This window comes from Oxyura jamaicensis, chromosome 3 (genome assembly GCF_011077185.1).
Source record: "Oxyura jamaicensis isolate SHBP4307 breed ruddy duck chromosome 3, BPBGC_Ojam_1.0, whole genome shotgun sequence".
Lineage (NCBI taxonomy): Eukaryota > Metazoa > Chordata > Aves > Anseriformes > Anatidae > Oxyura > Oxyura jamaicensis.
The window spans coordinates 88,569,086-88,580,901 of NC_048895.1; the positions used below are offsets into that span (position 1 = coordinate 88,569,086).

Genomic DNA, 11,816 nt, shown 5'->3' on the forward strand with positions numbered 1-11,816 from the left:
GAATAAAGAAAATGTGGGGATCCAAATGCTCCTAACTGACAGTTATATTTTCTTTCCCCCAGTAAAGAAAGTTAAAGAAAGGTAAAGAAAGGTAAATCTGAATTTTAGGCAATAGGGCAAGTTTGATTTATCTGTTTTGAATTTAAATCTGATAGAATGTTAACCTACTGGAATACACTGCCTGAAATCCTTTTAGTCATAAGTATCATAACCTTACCAATTACTCTGGATATTGTTTTTATGGGTTTCAGTCATTTGTCATCTGAAAAGTATTTTGAATGCATGCAGTCAGTTCTCTTTTGTCACTGTAGCCCTTAATTAAACTTGACATTGTCACTTATATAAATGAGCTTGCATCTTTCTTGAAATAAATTATGATCCACCCTTCATTGTGTTGCTTGAAATGCTAGTTGCAGGTTATAAAATGCAGTATACATTGTACCCCTGCACCAAAACCACACCAGTAATATTGAGAATAAACTACATCTATCCCCATCAAAATTTTAAGCATCAAAATCACATCAAGGTTAAAAAGAAAATAAAATATACGTGCACCCAATATTAACAAAGCAAAATACCCTGTTCAGAACCATGGATACTATGATTATTTCTTTATGCAACATACATATTTGATAGCTATCTTAAATGCATGTAATAAAAAACTAGTCTTTTTTTTTCACTAAAATCCCACTTCAGCAAATTGTTCAGTCAAGCTTGAATCAAGCTATGAAAGGTTGGAAAAGATAAAGTAAATATAATATTATACTTTTTTTTTTTTTAATTTCATTTTATATTCTTAATTAGCTTCAGATAATATTGTATTGAATATTCTATTGTGTTAATTTTCTCAGAATTTTATTTCCTTGTCTCAAATATATATTTCAACTGATATGAACTCCAAAACTTTCAAAAAGTTAAGCACTTGAAGAGTCAAAACTTAATCATTTCCAGCTGTGATTTTAGAGATATTACACCTTGCTATCTAATCTTGGGTTAAATAATAAATCTGGGGGCAGTGGGTTCTATATAAGTATATGCAAGATAATTATTATATATATTTTTTAAAAGAAGGTGAAGAATGTAAAGTGTATAAAAAACAAAACACAAAACCAATAGATCCTGAAAATGCACTAGACATTCAATCTTAGATTTTGCCTTTATTTCTTATGTTTAGATGTCCCTAATGTATGCGGGTTCATAAAATCTATCCTGTTAAAGCCTGGCTGATAACAGTGCTTCATGTATATGAAACATAAACGCTTATTTAAGATGAAAGCTCTGCAGTGAAATGCACAACAAACATAATAGAAAATACAGAAATGTCCTTTCTTTTACTAGATGGCTCATATGTTATGACTTCCCACTATGCAAACTTAATTTGCCTTTCTATCAATGTTTTGTTGGAACTAAAATTTGACAAAAAACACTTGAGGAACAGTACAGAATCTTTCAGGGAAAATCTGCATAGGTAAAACACTGGAAAATGTGAATACACTATTTGTCTTATAAATATGCAAATATGAACAAATCCTGATCTTTTGGGTGAAATCACTGCTAATTTATGGCCAACTGAATATGGACTGTAGGATTTAGCTCATATTATATTCCGTGTATTGAAAGAAAGACAGATGATGGTAATCTGATACAAATGTGGACAAGGCTGTTGTGGAAGAAAGAAGCGTGATGAAAATGTTAATGATCATGTTGATCACAAAATGAGAAGGCAGAAGCAAGTTTTATTAGGAGAGATCTGTGCTCTAGCTGAAATATATGACTGCTGATTAAAGCTAACTCTTCTGAATGGCAGATGGGGGTAACAGTGTATTTGCATCACATACCATTAGAAAGATGCAAAACAGCCTCAAAAACACCTAACAACTGCTGTTGGATCATGCTGGCAGAATCATGTGCAGGGAGTTCTCAAAGTGAACTCAGCCTCCCTTTGTCCTCAGCACAGCAACCAGTTCTGGTAACTGGTCTACTCCCAGGCAAGCCATGTACTCCGTGGCTGGACAAGCCACTCCGTGGCTTTTAAGTAATTCTATATTCTTCCCATTTGATAAATGGGAGTGCTTAGTCTGTGTTAAGTCTGCACTAAACAAGTGCTTAGTCTGTGCTAAGTCTGGGGAAATGTTATATCTATATATTTCCAAATAGGAAAAAATAATTCATTTTCACCAAAGGCTGTCATTAAATGTGGTATTATCTCTAGCAAAGGAGCCATAACTTTACAAGTAACATGCTAATATTTTTTCTCTTTCTAAGCAGATCCTGGACTGCTCTGAGTCTCTCCTTCTTCTTCTCTTCTTCTGCCTTGGCAAAAAACCACTGCCTGTCCACACCTAGCTGCACCCACAAGAGCATCACTACAACCTGCAGCCCATCATTCACAAAGCTGCAGTGTGTCAACTTGTCTGCATTAAGAGATAGTGGTCAGCATCCTCCCTGTCTCCTTAGGAGGAGATGGTTCGTATTTGTTTCTAATTCTAGTTTATTAAAACACACTGAATTAATTACCTGTGCTGAGCACCTGTCAATTTGCAACAAAATGAATTTTAACAGCCTAATTTATTCATTCTTACTTCAAGCTTCTGAAATGAAGTTAGCTCTGTTATACTGACCTCCTCTTCTTTCCATAGCTGCTGTTCCCAGCTCCCAGCTCCCCAAATTTAGTTCTAATTACAAGTGGGGAAGGGAGCTTTTCTGTCCTCAGAAAGCACAATTTCAGGAGCTTTACTTGAGTCTTTAGTGTTTAGCTAGCTTGAATATCTAAGACAAGTCATCCCTTCTTCATAAACAGTGTGCTATTAAAAGCAAGAGCTCACGTCAGGTTTCAAATTATTTCCTTCTTTTACTCTTGTAAGGGACACACTCAGAATAAGAGTATTGAAGCATAGCTGAGAAGTCTAAAAAACCATGGAAATTCAAATCTACTTATTCTAGGGCTTAATGTAATAATGATAAGTAAAATAGAGAACATGTATCCATTTTTATGACCTACAAAAGGAAGGTCATAAATGTTACCTGCAAAAACACATTTACCGTGATTTTTGGAGTATCTGATTCTTTAACAGAAGTGTGGTTTTGTTTGTTTGATTGTTTTTGATAGCAGTGTGAACAGATCTTCCACAGAAAGACAGAGAGTGTTACCTAAAGACACCTGATTTTTGTTATTTCCCTGAAACAGGTTATTTTTTTATGTTTCTGAGTTCTGGTAAATGGTGTAAGAATCAAAGCTACTGGAAAATGAACATGAAAACTGCAATCTGTATTGGTGATAGCAAAATGAGTAGAACTAGAATCCATTCAGTTGGATTTTGTCATGAAAGAGAAATAGGAATTAATATAAAATCATCTAAATAATACAATTTATTGAAGATTAAAAAAAAATCTTGCTCTTGATTTAGCTCTAAGTTAAATGGGTGCTAATTTATCTTTATGAAGTGTGATGATGGACTGGATATACAAACAAAAACCACTTACAACAATGAAAAAATAAAACAAATAATAAACAAAACAAGGACAGTCCAAGTAACATAGCAAGGAACAAAAGCATAATTCCCTGTTGAAGTTATTGGCTTTTTGTGACTTTCAAGCCCTCAACTGTAAAAGAGTTATAGAACAGTTTATTTTTAACTTTTAAAATTAAATATATAATTTCATAAAAAAAAATATTTATAATTCTCTATTTGCTTTCTTTTACTGATTTTTTTTTTTTTTTTTTTTTTTAACTAACATGCATAAGAATACCTTTGTCTCAGGAATGGCAAACACTGTCAGAACATAGGAATACAATATAATGGTCAGATGATACTAAATTCTGGGTTAAATATTACTTACTAGAGTAAACTGCCATGAAAAAACAGATGAGCTTTCAGAAGCTGTGGGACAAATAAGCAAGGGCTTGCATGTCAGGACTGTGTTTTTGGAAGAGGGACAGAATTTCAATGACAAAAAAATATGGCAAGGACAGCTGTCTCCTCAATTTCAAACACATTTGAAACTGTTAATATCCTAAATGCCTGAGAAATCATAGCTGTAGACTTTTAGGTTTTCTTTCCAGGATCATTAATATTACTGGTACCATAGAGTTTTGAAGGTAATATTTCATTATTTATTTATTTATTTATTTTCTTTTGCTGCACTAAAGTACTTCTAACATCTCTTGTTAGGAAATCTGAAACCCATATTGAAAATATCACTCTACTGGAAGGACTTTTTCTAAAGTTCTAGAATTATAGAATCATCTAGGTTGGAAAAGACCTTTGAGATCATCAAGTCCAACCATCAGTCTGACCTACTGAGCCTCATCACTAGAACATGTCCCTTAGTGCCACATTCACGTCTCTTAAATACCTCCGTGGATAGGGAATCCACCACTTCCCTGGACAGCCTTTTCTAATTCTTGATTACCTTTTTCATGAAATAATATTATTCATACTTTTAAATCAATAGCTGTGAAGCTATTTAATTAACTTACAGACTCACAGATCTTTGAAAAATCTTCTCCAGTGTCCTAAAAAGCCAAAGGCTCAAGAGGTTTAGTTTCATTACATTGAGTTCTGATAATCTGTACACGATAACCTAAAATAATTAGCATTTGACTTCATGAACATATATGTGAAGATATATACACAGTTAATCATTGTACTGCAGGATTCTATATGTGGTGCAAGATAAAGTCAATGGTAAGCTTCATTTGGATTTTTCAAGCAATTATTTTTTCTAGTAAAAAAGTAGCAGTTTCAGAATACTAAGTGATTTCTCCCACAAAAGTCATGAGGGATAAGTAAGGACTGTCAATTTTTCTTCTTCTACTCAATGATTTTTTGTTCCTCTGCAACAAACAAGATGACTTTTTAGGTTCTTAGATAAATAGCTTAAAAATTACCCAGTTTTTTCCGCAGTTTCTATAGTTTAGTTTATGACTACAGTGTCACAGAAGACATCTATATCAAGAACATCAAAAATCCACAGGAAGATGTTTTCAGTATCATGTTTATTACTATTACTATTGCTATTGCTACTACCATGATTGGTGCTAAAGTTTGGGACCACTACATGTGCCCAGTCTCAGTATGACCTGTTCAACTGTTACGATTTAAGTCTTGTTTCTCTGTTATATCTGGTCTTCTGTTCTTGATTCTTTTCTCCTTATCTAACAGCATAATCCCAGTGACACTAGTGCAAAGCTGTACAAGACTGAAAGAGAACGGTTTGTTTAAATGTTTTTATCACATTTGATCTTTCCCATCAGATTTTAAATATCTATCTTCTAGTTTTCACCTAATTAGCCTCTAGATAGATGCTTTATCAATAGATTCAGTTCCTGCTCCTCTTCTTCCAATGGTTACCTCAAAGGTATTTCTCGAATGTACTGCTTGCTCTGTGAGTAAAACAGTCACAATCTTTATTCGTACTTCTACTTATGAAGGAGATCAGTCAGAATGTCTCTCATTTTTCACCAGGTGCAGAATCCAGCAACAAAGGTGCTGATCATACCTGATCCACAAAAAGTATGCAGAACCTTCTTTTCAGCTTCTGCTACTTGTAGTTAGTTTTCTTAAAAGTTCTCTTTCAATAGTTGTCACAACTATAATGCACATAGTACAAAATCATTCCATTAAGTAGATATGAGGGGATAGTCTGCTATTTCTGGGATAGAAAAGTGTTCATGAAACTTACTTTTTGTATTTGAAAACCTTCCTTGCTTATGGCAGAATCTGTCTATGTTAGCAAAATTGACAGCATCCTTTATGGACTGGCCTGTGGTCCATACCGAGAAATTGTTAGTGGCACAGTCTTAATGTGGGCTTAAAAGTGCTGTCCAAGGCCAGGCTTAACCACAGACTGAAGGAGAGCTTGAGCCAGGAACCCTGCCTCATGGTTAGAAAACTTGCAGAAAACCTGCAGAAAACTTACTTCCTGCCTTGGAGTGCTCAGTTGCATGCATGCAAGCAGTCTTGTGCCAGTTTGCCTTGGGGCTACAGAAATATTTGTGACCCATTTTAGTTACTGGTTTGGATACAGGCAAGAAGTCCAGTTGGGTAATTCATAATATATCAAGCTATTACTAACATATGAGGCAGTAAAAATCATTCTGTGTTGTTTATGCCATTCTCTAGAGATTGTCACCGCAGCATACGTGTTTATAATGTGTTAATTCAGAGTTGCTTTCTTGGTGGCATGCCTGCCATAAATTGAAAGCCAGTTGGAAGACAGTTCTCATACCATTTCCTAATGCTCACACTCATTTTAGTTGTCCTTCTGGTTTGGATTGTTACTGCTAGGTTATATGCAAGCAAATGAACTCAGCACAAGCAGTATCACAGAACCAGTTACTCAGAGGCAATTTAATTTCTTCGACTGCAAAACCTGATAAGGGAAACTCTTCCCTTTTTGCCTTTGTAGTGTGAACATGTATATTTTTTTGGACTGTCTGACAAAGAATGAATAAATAGGATCCTCTAATTGCTTACAGGACTGATTCAAAAGTCAGTGGAAAGTTTCCCTGTTTTCATATTGGGTCATTACACCTAAAGAATAAGGGATGGAAAATGCGTGAACAGAGTCTTGGAGTCTTGATCCATATATTAAGTGTTTTAAATGCTTACGAAGTATTGTATGAACAATTTTTCTAGTAATTGAAAATGGCCTACTTCACCTCTTCTTTTGGCTTTGATGTTAAGCACTTTAAACAAGGTAAATATCTACTGTCAGGACAAAATAACTTAGTATTATAACTATGTCCTCACACGAACATGTTGTGAAGTTCATGAAGCTCAGAACAGCAGGTTTTTCAAGCAGAACATAAATGAAAATAATCCCTTAGCAACTCAAAAGCATAAAGCCTATTTAAATACATTTTTTTCAGCTTCTTCCTGACTTCTTAACCTCCCATTCCTATCATGGTGTTCTTATAGTGATGTTTCACTATGCCAGAGAACACCTTTTATTAGTTCATTTTTTTTTCCTTTAATTTACAACTTTTTTTTTTTTTTTCTGAAAAATCAACACTTTTGATTCTAAAGTGATCGTGCTTGATTCAATAATAAAACTGGAAATCACTGACATGCTTTGTAAAAACGTTCTCATTACTGATCTATTAAGGAATGACAATTAAAAAGTTAAGTTGAAGACAATGCTATCCAGAAAAATTGCTCTGTAAAAATAGCTCTATGAGATTTTGCATTTATCAAGTCTGGAATATTTCTTATTTTAAAAAGGATAAAATTTAGATTTTTGGATAAAATATATACATATATGTTTTTAAAAATTAATGGATAAGTAAAATCAACCACATATTTGAAAAACAACTGGAGTTCTTATGTTCTTGCACATACTGAAGTTAATAATATTATAGGAGCATATCTGAGGGTTTTCAGAAATTGTTTTTAGACTCTGAAAATTCCATATTGGTTTTATTTTAAAATATGGAATTGCAGTGTGTTGTCATAAATGAAGACGGATGTCATTGGTGGGTTTGAAGAGATGTAACAGGAAACTGTGTTAACACTGAAGCAAAAGCTGTTTGGCTATAACATACAATGATGTTCTCTATGTTCATTTCAACTTATTACAGAAAGATGCCCAGATTTTTAGATCCCTCTCTGGATTGTTGCAAGTAGGAATATTTGGTTGCATTAGAATACAAATGGCTACACATTTCTGGAGAAGAATGGAAGATATTCAGTTTTGGGCCCCTCGCTACAAGAAGGACATCGAGGTGCTTGAGCGGCTCCAAAGAAGGGCGACGAAGCTGGTGAGGGGCCTGGAGAACAAGTCCTACGAGGAGCGGCTGAAGGAGCTGGGCTTATTCAGCCTGGAGAAGAGGAGGCTCAGGGGCGACCTTATCGCTCTCTACAGATACCTTAAAGGAGGCTGTAGAGAGGTGGGGGTTGGCCTGTTCTCCCACGTGCCTGGTGACAGGACGAGGGGGAATGGGCTAAAGTTGCGCCAGGGGAGTTTTAGGTTAGATGTTAGGAAGAGCTTCTTTACTGAAAGGGTTGTGAGGCATTGGAACAGGCTGCCCAGGGAGGTGGTGGAGTCACCATCCCTGGAAGTCTTCAAAAGACGTTTAGATGTAGAGCTTAGGGATATGGTTTAGTGGGGACTGTTAGTGGTAGGTTAGAGGTTGGACTCAATGATCTTGAGGTCTCTTCCAACCTAGAAATTCTGTGATTCTGTGATTCTGTGATATAAGAGCCAACAGTCAATTAGAGTGATGAGTAACCAATGCTGGAGTGTTCCAAAGGCCCTGAGTCTTCCTAAGTTTAATTTATTAAAAAGTTCATTGTGCAGGCTGTGTGAATACCTAAGGGCAATGAGCCAGGACTGATAACGAAGAGGTGGCTGAGCCAAGCACAAGGGTTACTCGTGTCAGCAATGACCACAGCTAAAGAAAAGAGTAGTTCAGAACCCAGCTGAAAGAGAGTTCCCTATGCAATTCTGAGAAAAAGAGGAGAAAGTGTCTGGGCACTGAAAAAGGCAAGGAACCAAAGGCACTTTTTAGAAGAGATGACATAACAAAAGAGTTAAGAATGGATACTGATATATTGAAAACAACCGAGTCTGTTACACAAGACAGTTTCCTATAGGAAGATCCAAGTGCAGCCTCTGCAAACTGATGCCCTAGTGCAAAAATTACCAGGAAAAGCCACATCTGGATAGATAAAGAATAATGCTTTGTGTTGCTCCTCATTAATATATGGGTAAAAAACTTGTCAAATAATTTCTCTTTTAGAAAGAAAAAAAAAAAAAAAAAAAAAAAAACATGATCAGCACTGGACTATCTCTACTCTTTCATCTTAAATCTGATCATGTTTGCTCTATTTTCAACTTTGACCTCATTTGCTAACAATAAAATTGCTGTAATTTTAGGGAGTTCCCACAGCAATCAAAATGATGACTAGAAAGAGAAGTTCAAAAACAATGCTTGCAGTTGCCTTTCAGTTAGTCTGACTGTGATGATTATAACCCTGCCATATGAAAACAGTCGATCTTCTTCTCTGGGATATGGGTGTCAGCAAATATTCTTTCTCTCTGTAACTGTAAGACTTCCATCTCTTTCTTCTATAGACTGAAACCACTGAAGCTTTGCAATGCTATTACAATATTACCATACATAACCTTCCTTCATATTTTTATGTTTATTTTTTAAATCACAGTTGTATATATAAATTTTAAAAGCAGTTGTTTAAGAAGAATGACAATGATTTTGCCTGTAGAGCACTCCAGTGTCAAGCATGCCTGTTTTCCATCAAAATAATGCGTCATTTAGGTTTAGCAGTAAAGAGAGAGTGAGAAATAACCCTTTTGAGAGAGGTCATTTAAGTCCAAAATAGAGATAATGCAGCAAAGGGAAAGAGAATCTACATTTCTGTGGTCATCTGAAGTCTTCTAGTACCACAGAACTTCAGTTTATTTTCAAAAACGACAGATAAAATACATTTTTAAAAGATACAACATGGCTACTTCTACTTGTATTTGCAAACCAGATGGGTTAGAAAATATTCACTCAGCATGAGGTCAGCTGGAATGGCACAGCAAATGCTTATATTGGTAGAATTTATTGTACTTCAAAATAAGGTGGTCACATTCAGACAGCCTGCTGGCACTGGTCCCTTGCCAGTTCTAACTCTCTTGAACTTGATGCATTGACTCAGGTAGTGCTAGTTACTGTGGGACAAGATTGTGCCAGGACCCATGCTAATGCTTCAAGAGTATGGATGATGTCATGCCAGTTCTTGGGGTCATGCTCACCTACAGAGGCAGCTGGAGAATTTGAGCTTTGCTCTCTTATTCAGTAAAACAAGTGGTGGGTTTGAGCCAATATGGTAAGTTAACTTTGACAAGCAGCTAAACCCCCACCAAGTCACTTGCTCACCACGCCCTGAAGTAGGATGGGGGAGAGAGAAAATCAGAATATGAAAAACAGGAAAAATTCATGGGTCAAGATAAAGACAATTTAATAAGTGAAGGAAAAAGTAAGTTCCAAGTGATTTAGGAGCAGTCACTCACCACCTTCCACCAACAGACCATCCAGACAGTCTCCAAATGATAGTTACCTTGGAAAGACTAGCCCCATTTTTTATCGTTGGTCATGACATGTGGTATAGAACATCCCTTTGGTTTGCTGGGGTCATCTGTCTTGGCTGCGTACCCTCCCAGTCTCTTACCCACTCCCAGCTAATTTTCTGTGGGGGCAGTGAGGAACAGAGAAACCTTTAACACTGTGCAAACACTGCTTCACAATAGCTAAAACATTGGTGTATTACCAATATTGTTTTACTCACAAATAAAAAACACAGTATCATAAAGGCTGCTGTGATGAAAATTAACTCTATTCCAACCAGTATATCAACATAACACTGAACCCAAGTGGTGTGTGGGGGTGTACATGTGCAAGTGTGTTTGTGCATGACTGTGAAGAGTGTGACAATGGAAGCTTTTGAATCAAGAAGTGTTCATATAATGTATAAACATACACACATTTATTTTTTTTTTTTAAAAAAAAGTAAATGCATCTGAAAATCTTTAACGGGATACATATATGCGCACATATGGGCTACCAGTTTTTGCTGCTTCATAGAATCATTCAGGTTTGAAAGGACCTCCAAGATCATCTAGTCAAACCTTTAACCTAGTACTAAAGTCTACTACTAAAATATGCTACTAAGTTCCAAATCTACACATTTCTTGAAAACCTCCAGGGATGGTGACTCAACCACTTGCCTGTGCAGCCTATTCCAATGCTGCACAATCAGTTCAGTAAAGAAATTTATCCTAATTTCCAACCTAAATCTTGAGGCCATTTCCCCAACTTCATTTACTTGCAGATCTGAATATTTTCTTTCAGAAATATATATCCTTTTTCCCTGAGCCATTAGAATCAGAGCACACATTGCCACACGAGAAAAGTGAGTGGAGATACAGAGCACCTTGGATGACATGTATTCTTTGCAGAGCAACATTTTCAGCAGATAGAAGAAGGGGTTTTATATCTCTGTATGAGATTATGTCAACCTGTGTGCCTGAACATGAATGTAGAGTGAAGGGTGAAGAGTAGAGTCTACAATTCAGGGAACAAACAGTGCCCTAGTTCATGTAAAATACAGTCAATGCAAACTTAATATACAACAACATAATGAATCACATTAATTCCTTATATAGTCATGTCATTAATTTGATATTAGGCATGGATAGTTTCAAACACCACCCATCTCTTTCTTCATTTCATGTACAGATTTACATAATAGCAATGAAGTAGCTTCATCCACAGCATAAAGTTTCAGCTGGAAGTAAGAAATTATTGACTGAGAGAATATTATAGAAACAAAAGAAATTAGACTGTGTACCTTTAAATACAGGAGAGGGTAAACATTGAGCAATCATTGGTTTCTAATGATATTAATGAAATCTCTGTAATGTTCACATGGTATACTATAGCAATGGATGTGCGCGCACACTGAAAAAGTCAAAGAATACAGTTCTTCAGAATACTGTGCATCTCTGTCTGATCTTTAGTTTTGGTTATTGTATACCATGGCTACCAAAATGTTGGGTAATTAAATAATTTATTGTAGTTGGGAGAAAAAAGCAATAGTATCCACAATCAAAGAAAAGGTTACAACCACATGTATATATGGAGGATTAACTTAGAATAGGATGAAGAACAATACATTAAAAAGTCAGCTTCTTCACTCAGATAATATTTTGACATTAACTTCCATTCATAGCTTGCATCGGAAAGCAAAATGTCAAGGTGTTTTTCTTTCTTTCTTTCTTTCTTTCTTTCTTTCTTTCTTTCTTTCTTT

At 35.7% G+C, this 11,816-nt stretch overlaps 1 protein-coding gene across 6 annotated transcripts in view; it reads right to left on the reverse strand.

Moving 5' to 3' along the window:
• ADGRB3 (adhesion G protein-coupled receptor B3) overlaps positions 1-11,816 on the reverse strand; it is a 467,103-nt gene that overhangs the window by 43,829 nt on the left and 411,458 nt on the right. The gene's annotated exons all lie outside the window — the stretch shown is intronic.